The sequence below is a fragment of the Haliotis rubra genome, unplaced genomic scaffold, assembly GCF_003918875.1.
Source record: "Haliotis rubra isolate DU_JTF1 unplaced genomic scaffold, ASM391887v1 Scf665, whole genome shotgun sequence".
NCBI lineage: Eukaryota > Metazoa > Mollusca > Gastropoda > Lepetellida > Haliotidae > Haliotis > Haliotis rubra.
Window position 1 is genome coordinate 121,917 of NW_025767374.1, and position 9,856 is coordinate 131,772.

General features: G+C 38.5%; 1 long non-coding RNA gene across 1 annotated transcript; it reads left to right on the forward strand.

The window, feature by feature from the left end:
* The first annotated feature begins 1,492 nt into the window (after positions 1-1,492).
* On the forward strand, positions 1,493-4,228 carry LOC124257542. Its single transcript, XR_006893299.1, has 2 exons — positions 1,493-1,748; positions 3,669-4,228. It is a non-coding gene; the product is annotated as an uncharacterized LOC124257542 (long non-coding RNA).
* The last annotated feature ends 5,628 nt before the right edge of the window (positions 4,229-9,856 follow it).

A 9,856-nucleotide genomic window follows, 5' to 3' on the forward strand; every position in this document is an offset into this window, starting at 1 on the left:
CATGGCATTAAGCATGACGATAGGAATCATCGGATATCTTGGTCACACTACCGTTTGTCATCCATAGGAAAATGCACTTATGTGAACCTTAAAATATATAATCATAGATAATCATAGAAGTCACTGGGCACGGTCGGTATCGGCTTTTCTTCTCTTGGCTAAGCACTGATGAAACTACATATGGAAAAAAATGCATCGCAGCATATTTTTCATCGTATCAACATGAAGGATCACAATAGTGCAGTGGTAAAGTGTCTGCCTATCACGCTGAAGGCCCGGTTCGATCCCCGGTGGAGGCACCTAAGTTCGGGTCCCGAGGTGAGCACATTTGCGTAGTATCCTTGGACAAGATACTTAGATCCACATTCACCCAGCTGTTAAATGGGTAACCGTGAGGATGTGCTGGCAATGTGAGTGTTTAGTTAATTGCTGTAAAAAGTATCTGAAAGTACGATAGTGTCCTGTGTCTTTTTTTAGATAAATTGATCATCAACAAATAATTAGATGTTAAATCTATGAAAAAAATGTAATTATATAGAGAAGCAAACCTAACAAAAATTACTCGTTTAGCAATGCTGGTCAAGTACGATCATTTTCACGATTCTGGCATACTGTCCTCAAGATATGACATACAAATCAATAACCGAGCACAATGTCAATATATGGTGTAACCTGCGCGAACTGCAATGACATCCCAGGGCCCAGTTTCACAAAGCTCTCGTAAGCCTAAGATCTCGTAACTTTTCTCGTAGCAGTCGTATCTCCTTTGTTACAGCATAGGAGGAGATACGACTGCTACGTGAAAAGTTACGAGATCTTAGGCTTACGAGAGCTTTGTGAAACGGGGCCCGTAACGTGAATATGGCATATTGCGTTTCATTCTTGAGTGAGTGAGTGAGTGAGTAAGTTACGATTTTAAGTGAGTGAGTGAGTTTAGTTTTACGCAATATTCCAGCAATATCAGGGCGGGGGTCACCAGAAATGGGCTTCACACATTGAACCCATGTAGGAAATCGAACCCGGATCTTTGGCGTTACAAGCGGACGCTTTAACCACTAGGCTACCCCACCGCCCCTAAGATTTTAAGTCACATCTGCAATATTTCAGCCATACTAAAAGTAGTTCTAAATTCACGATAACTACATATCATTTATAAAACCCTGTCAACGAAAGACAGTAAAATTATTAGATTATCACAGATTTGCTAAAACTAGGTCAAGAAAATTAAAATCATATACCAACAATTAACGATACGAGATAAAAAGTACCAAGAGTTCGCTAGCAACGGAAGTTAGGTAAAAATACTAGGGACCGTGGGGACTTACAATACTTCTGGTTATATAGGGCAGGACACAAACCTGATATTCCTTCAAAACCATTTGAAATCACCAATGGTTGTTAGCGAATGGCATATCTGCAAGAGAGGTATACACAATCTATACATGAAATGAAAGCTTGTGATCTGAGCATTAAGACACAAACCTGAAAAAAATGATGTGGTGAAATTTATGTGGACATTTTCTTATAAAAACGTTTTTATGTCACACCAATAAAGTCTGTAGAGAAACTCTGCCGTAAAATGAGTCATCAAGAAAACAGTACTACCAGTACTTCCTGCAGTCTGCTGAGACCACTTCCTGTCCTAGCAGTGTTGACATTTGGAACTTGACAGCTTGTTAAATCTTTTTCCAAAGATTTTCATTCGAAGCATTGACAAGTCTTCAGATTTCTTCAATATCATTATTGAGGTAAGTTGTTTTCTAATTGTGTACATTTCCACAGAACCTTATGTTTCAATGATAGAAATTACAGAAGATTACCAGTGGGTTAGTTATGCACTAATCTTGTTTGATGATAAAATTTTGAAATGCATTTCAAATAGGTAATTTGTTATTGTACCTGATATCCTAAGGTATTTTCATGGCATTTTACATGTTTAAAGTCAACTGTTTCATTGACAGATTTCAAGATAACTAACTCTAAAGTTTTAACTGATGAAACTCCTTGAGAGGCCATTTTAAGGATGAAAATATTCATCAAATCCTATTCAGAGAATCTTATGCTTTATCTTTCTATTATTGGTCCAATTATATTTCAGATATTATAAAATTATGATTTTATTAGGTTTTTGATGATTCTTTTCAAAGAAGTTTTGAAAAAATGTACAGATAACATTCTGAAACCCTGAGAGGGCCACCCTGTATAAAATGCATTGTCAGTGTAAGCAATATTTCCCTACAACTTAATATTACCCGATTGTGATCCTCAACTAAAAAAACACACCAATTTTAGCAATAAATATGTTTTGAAGTGATTTTTAAAGAAGATATGTTGATTATAAAAATGTAGAAATGAAATAATTTCTTTCTTAACGTATATAATTTCCCCAAACATAATTTTGTTATATATGTATTTTTTTTTCCACCAAAATATAAACACTACCTTATAATTTGACAGGACAATTTCTTCAAAAAATATTTATTAGATTGAATTATATTTATAAACATAGATATAATTCAATATGTGCATGCTGTCCAAAATTATTTTCACTAAAATACCTTTTAATTTATATTTGAATTTTTGGGGTAAAATATAACAAGAAAATTGATTGCAAAGGTTTTTTTCAAAACTGCGCATTAGATTTCTTTATTTGTTAAACTTTTACCTTTAATAGTTTCACATACATTCTTTTATTTATTAATAATATCTTGATTTTTTAAAATACAATGTACATATTTAAAAAAAAATTGCTATCATTTTCATGTAGCATCATAATGAAAGCTTGTATTTTTTAAAAAGACATTTCCCTTTTTGAAATAGTTTTTCTCTTGTTTTTATTGATACATTACGAATGTAAACAAATTTAATGATTAAACTTAAACTTATACAGATACATAAGTGCCCAATTCTGTCAAGATAGGTCAAGTCCAAAATTGAACACTTTCACGTACCTTTTAGGTATGTATGTATTTCACAGTAGTTTCGCATACAGTCACATATATTCAGGGATGAGATCCTAACTTGTTTTTATAATGAATATTAAACATAACAAAAAGCTCTTATTTTGTTGTGTCAAAATGAAATTTTTGTTTAAGAAGGGCATTTCTTTTCATGAAATGTTTTCCTCCCTGAAACAATGATATATTTTAAATCTTTGAAGATTTCAAGTTTAATTTTTTTTCATTCAGGTATATTTCTGAAAAACTTAAGCAATGGAGCCAAAGCCAGTGCAGTTTGGACAAGTCCAAAAAAGATCACTCTCTCATGAGCCTTTTAGATATATATATATCTATATATAGTATCACAGAAGTTACACCTACATTGACTTATTTATTGATAAAATCCTACCTTTATTTGTAAGACGTATTTACTTTAAATGTTGCTCTTAACCCAAATCATAATGACCTTTCATGTTTAAGAAAGGAATTCTCTTTATGAGTGAGTTTAGTTTTGCACCGCTTTTAGCAACATTTCAGCACTATCACGGCAGGGGACACCTGAAATGGACTTCACACATTGTACCCATGTGGGGAATCAAACCAATGTCTTCAGCGTGATGAGCGAACGTCTTAACCACTGTACTACCCCACCACCCACTCTCTTTATGAAATATGTTCTACTGTTAATAAATGTAAGAAGATTTAATGATGAAACTTTCCTTATTTCAGGTTAACTTCAAAGAGAAATGGACTTAAAGGGGCCAAGTCCAAAAGAGTAAACATTCATCTGCCGAGTACTGCATCATAATTAGTGCTCGAACAAATTTATCACCTGGAGAATTACAATCACTGCCCAATTGAGCCAAGACGATGTTTTTACCAGACTTGTGCAGTTGTTTGGAAATGATCTTTGTGGTCAGGATTTGCTTTATCATAGATGTTTCTTAGTGAAGATGGGACTGTTCGACTTGTGCATTTGCACGCAGAAATGGTCTTTAGAAGACCATTATGTCTGACAGATTGTCGTGATGATGTCACAATGGCTAAGGTTCTCGCACATCCCATAGGATCAGTTCCTACATTACTTTTCAATGAAGATGGATCAAGGAGGAAGACATCCAATGCCGATTTGACAGACAAATTAGAAGAAATTGTACAGAATATTGACACTTTACCAGACTTTGACAAAAAGACACTGTCCACATTCGCGATACAATGGCAATATTGATAAGTATGAAACCTGCCATTCCCTCCGCGTTGGATAGTGTTGCTGACAGTTATATGCAAAATATGAAGCAGTGTTTCACAAGGGCTGATACTGTCATAGATATGTTCGACCAGTATGACAATCGCAACTCCACTAAGTCTGCAGAACGTTCACGAAGGGCTGACCTCAACACCGGCAAGAAGTATCAAGTGTCATCAGGCAGACAGATTCCACAGTGGAACAAGTTTCTTGGTGTATCTGAGAACATGTCACAGTTAACAACATTTTGTGTACCAAAGTCCAAGTTGCTACAATGTCAACAGAACAACAAGGAGGATTGTATCTCTCAGGAAGATATGAAGATGGAATGGTGACCAAGTTGATCCCTCTACTGGTGATGCTTGCATTGATGCACTTGAATGTTCTCAAGAAGAAGTTGATACATGCATGCTCTTCAACGCCATGTACTGCAAAGGTGAGTTTGAAGAGAGGCATACCCAAGGAAGTATCATCATCAAGTCCCCTGATACAGATGTTCTCATACTATATATCTGCTATTGTCCACAAATGGAGCATGTCCGTGAAAACTGGAGTGTCTTCTGAAGTCACGGACAAGCACCGGTTCAATCATGTCCATAACATCTGCCATCTTCTTGGATCATCAATGTCATTTGCTTTGCCAGGAATCCATGCCTTTACTGGCTGAGATACGTCATCAGCATTATTTTCATGTTGGCAAGAAGACAAAGACAAAGATGAAAGATAAAGATCTGTTTTCAAGTCATCAAGTCTTATCTTCAGGAAACCTTGATGCAGCAGTGGAGGTCTGCAGGCAATCTAACGTCAGCCTTGTATGACCCCAGGAAGAAGGTTAAACCACGTCACTCTTTGAATGACATGAGATTTCAACAGACATTGAGCTTGCCAAACTTCCCTCATGCGAAGACAGCTTTCGACAGCACGTTAAGCGTGTGATGCCGCAAACTAGCATCTGGACAAGTTCTCATTGTGGTAAACCAGAGTTTGGTAACCTTGAAGATTTTGCCTGGACTAGGGTGAATGGATTGCTCAACCCCACATTGTTTGAACATCAAACTGCTTCGGAAGTTCTTGACTGCCTTGTTTGCACCTGCTGCAAGTCCCCATGCTCCTCGGTGTGGTGCATTTCTAGACAGAGCAATCTGTATTGAACTGTGTCCTTGCAAGCGTGGACAGAATTGCACTAACACCATGAATGATCTTGGTGAAGATAACCAGTGACAATGAAGAATGACCTGTGTAATAATCATATTCCTTTTCCAAGTTGTTAGTTATTACAATAACCTTTAACACAAGACATACTATTGCTTTACAAAAGAACAGCAAGTGAATCTAGTTTGAAGGATTGTTGGTTCCTAACACATTACACTTATATTTCAGTATCTTTAACAATGTTCTATTTTAGAGATATTAATGTATCTTTACCTGTAATGATGATAGTGATGAGTGATTAAAAGGTAATTTTGAAATTATACCAATTAGATTTATTATTCTTCTACTGTATCATACCTGACAAAAAGGAGGACCGAAAATTACATTTTTTACCCAAATTTTCAATCATGCAATGAAAATTTTATGTCTAAATATTGCAATCACTATTATTTTTCTATTGTACAGAGAGCAATCTTTCAGTTGATGGTGAATTTGTTTGAATGGGGTCAATAGTTTGAAAATTAATAAGGATATTTGGAAAATTATGATTTTTAGTGTTTTTGACCCAAAATCCGGTTTTACCAGAAAGTGTCCACGCGAATATTTCCACATCATGTCTAATATTATTCTATAGGTCTTCAGCTTTAATTTGATACATAGATCATGTATACCTCTCAATTTGATCAAATCACCCCCCAATAATGGGTTTGTTTCCTGCCCTAATATGTTCCGCCATCGAGTTCGGCCTGAAGTTCGGCTATCAGGCATGAACAAAAGATATGGACTTTCGTCCGACTAGTGGATCTTTCCCCATGATATCAAGGCTGGACATAAGATACATGTGGTTCACTGGTCTCGAGGGGGACATGGGCTGATGTACCCTCGATGTTTGTTTATGTTCCCTGAGCCCGAAGGGTACGTCAACCCATACGCCCCGAGGGACCAGTGAACAACGTATATATCTTACGGAACACCTCAATGGTAATTTTGAACTGTTTGAAGCACGGGTATCGGATCATAGTATGGAGTACCAGATGACAAGAAAAACAAATTTAGAATTATCTCTGCCATCGATTTGCATTCGCATCGGCAATTTCCGTACATCATACGTGATTCATTTTATTCGAGATAAAGAATTACTACTACGAAGTACCAAATGAGTTCAATTCAAGCCGGGTACATAGAAAATGTTACTCGCTTGTAAGCGGGTTACATTGAAAATAATAGAAGAGTGCTCAGCCAATCATAAAACGACATCTAAGTGTCAGGAAAGATAATTATGATTAAACTTTCTCAGTACAGATTCTATTACTTGTTTGGTTTGAGTCCCATCCGAGTCAGGCACCTAATCGCCAGCACACAAAGTCAGCCGTCTAACCCACTCGGCCACCGCTGCTTCCACAAAAATGATAGTCGGACAACTGGTAGCCTGTACCACGGGCTTTGTGTACCCCTGTGATAAGCTTTAACTAGCACACCTCCCACGATCGAAAGCTATGAATACACAATGCGATTTAGGAAGTGGTCAGATGTAATTTCACGTGTTATATTTGGGATTACACCTTCTCAGTAAAGTACTGATTCTAGTACGCTTGTTACATTTGACCACTCCCCTGTGGCCTTAAACTTCATGTGTAATTTCAAAGCTCACCGGTCACGTCCTAGCCTCTATAAAGCTCATGCATGCATTTGAAGCACATGCTTTCCAGAGTGTATTCCTGCATGGTGCCTGGTTGGTTGTCACCATGTTTCTAGGTCTAGGTCAGTCAGCATCACAAAAGTACTACCCAGATAGCGTTCGGGCGTAGACCCAACGTTGGCAATGTTGGCAAAACCACCCAAAATGGTATTATACATATGAGACTTCCATTCAAGGCTTCAACCAATAGTAAGCTGACAGATCGAAAAATATCTTCAATAGTGTTCAAATCAGCGTAATACAGAACTGTCATAAATAAGATAATGCCGCTGTAAAATCAACTGTTTCTATCAGAAGTGGCTATTGTGACTTCCGAACCTCATAAACTCATACCATAGGTGTCAGTGTGTCTTGGGCATGTGTCTGCAACGAGTGTTGTGCTTTCCTGCTGTCTTTCCTCTAAAATCACGTTCACACATTGTGCTACCACTAAAATATTGTTCAACGCAAAACCCAACTCAATTTGCTTATAAATAACCCATCGACAATATATACTGAACATCATTGAAAACGCACCACTTATAAAAGTTCAGATTATTAAAAGCACGTGTAAGGAATTGATATTTTTTGAGTGGATAATAACAGATTGACGACTGACAAATACAACAACACAGAAAAGACGCTCATTTATTGAAATGTTCCACAGTCAGAAAGGGTCAAACACACGTGGGGTCAAATCGAAAAGTCAATATCGCGTGTGACCGCCATTTGCATTGACACATGCAGTTCAAATTCTCCTCATTGAGTCAATAAGCGTCCGAATGGAGTTCTTGAGGATGGCATTCCACTTCTGCAGTAGTGCAGCCTCAAGTCCCCGAAATTTCGCATTTGTTGTCGCCGCGAAAGACTTTGACCAATTTCGTCCCACAAGTGCTCCATGGGGGGATACATCTGGCGACTGTGCTGGCCAATGAATAGCCTGGATGTGTTGCTGGGCCAGATACTGCATGGAAAGTCTTGTTGTGTGTACCCGTGCGTTATCCTGTTGAAAAGTATGAACATCTTGGTGGTGATTGAAGACAGATACGATGTGATTCTGAAGAATCTGCTCACGGTAATAAAGGGCATTAACTCTCTCATGACAGACATGAAAGCAGTCCTGTGATTGTAAATTATTCCACACCTGACCATGACACTCCCACCACCCAAAGATCTGTCTGAACCACACACTCATCAGCATAACGTTCACCACGTCTACGCCAAACACGTAATCGGCCGTCGGCATTACGTAGATAAGACGTGACTCGTCAGTGACTACCACACCATGCCATTGTTGTAACCTTTACTGAAAATGCCTGCTAGCCCATTGTATACGCTCATTACGGTGTCTGTCAGTCCCAATTGGTCCAACGTAAGGACGTCGAGCATGGAGCCCTGTAGCGTGTAGACGGCGTCGCATGGAGTCAGCGCTGATGACCCCCACGTCAACCTTGAACTAGTGCAGCAGTCCTGGCAGTCGGCAGTGTTCAATCACTGATATGGACAAGGTCAATATGGCGATCCTGATGGAGCGTCGTAACACGTTGTTGCCAAGGTCATTGAAGGTCACGGGTGCTGCCTGTCTACTGATGTCGTCTATGAAGCCTAACGATGGTGGAGTGGCCAAGTCCAAGTTGTCGAGCAATATCCCTGCTGCTGGTGCCAACCTGAATCATGCCTAGTGCACGTTCTCTTTCGCGAGGGGTTAACCTCGGCATCTCTGTCCTCGTTTCACAATCGTTAGTGAAGCAATGAGAATCGGTTCTCATACTCCTGCTTTTAATGTCACAGTCAGTATGATTTCAGAATGAAATTCGCGCTTTTTTCATGGCGTGGCTGCATGTTGACGCATTTTGGAATTAAGAGTCATACTGTGGACAGGAATTTGTTTCTAAAGCATTTTTTCAACTGGACATGCCCTTCGACTTCATGTGAGTTATATTCATTGATCATTGTCATGCTGAAATCCATCTTGACGAAAATATGGACAATTTTAGACTGGTGCGTTGTCAGTGATGTTCAGTATATTATTGATGATAATCAGGAAAATCAATTGCAGTTATATGAGCACACAGAACTTCACCTTCTCAGATGCTTGAGCTCGCTTGTACAGCGATCATGTATCCAATGAGGATAGCACTGCTGTTTACATGGACGCTCTTCAACGAAACCCATGCCTTGATGCACAACACAGTCTTCTATAGTGTTGATCCATCATCAGTTTCAAGTTACCCGCTGCTGAACAGAGTAGAGGTGGTGTCTGTTCTCGATTGTGGTGCGCTTAGCAGCAGTACACCTGGTTCCAATGTATTTGGTTACGAAAAGGATACATCGCAATGCTCTCTCATGCGAAGACACATCGGCAATCGTGGAGTTGAGAGATTTCAAGGTCGCGTTACCTCTCTAATTCTTATGATGGGTAAGTCATTTATACTCGACTTTTGCAAGAAATTTGTTAGCCTTGCTTCGCCCGTTGTAATCATCAACAACACAAAAAACAGCAACTCAACATTCAGATACACATCTGAACAATGTATTAATTACCATTAGTCACTATTTTAGGAAATGTAATGACATTTGCTTCATGTGAAGTTTGTTGTTGGGATATATGCATTCTGTGAAGGTGTGTTTGAACGATGTGGTATTTACTGAGAGCTGAAAGTGTGTGGAGCCCTGAATTAGCTCAACATGTAATCAAATATGTTGCATGTATGGTTACAAGTGGCGATCAACACATAAATTACTTCTATTAGCAAAATCTTATAATTTGGCCTTGTAAGATCCTACTGTCTGATTCTAACAAATTGTTTGTTTCCCTTTGTTCACTTCTCCTGCTGAAAT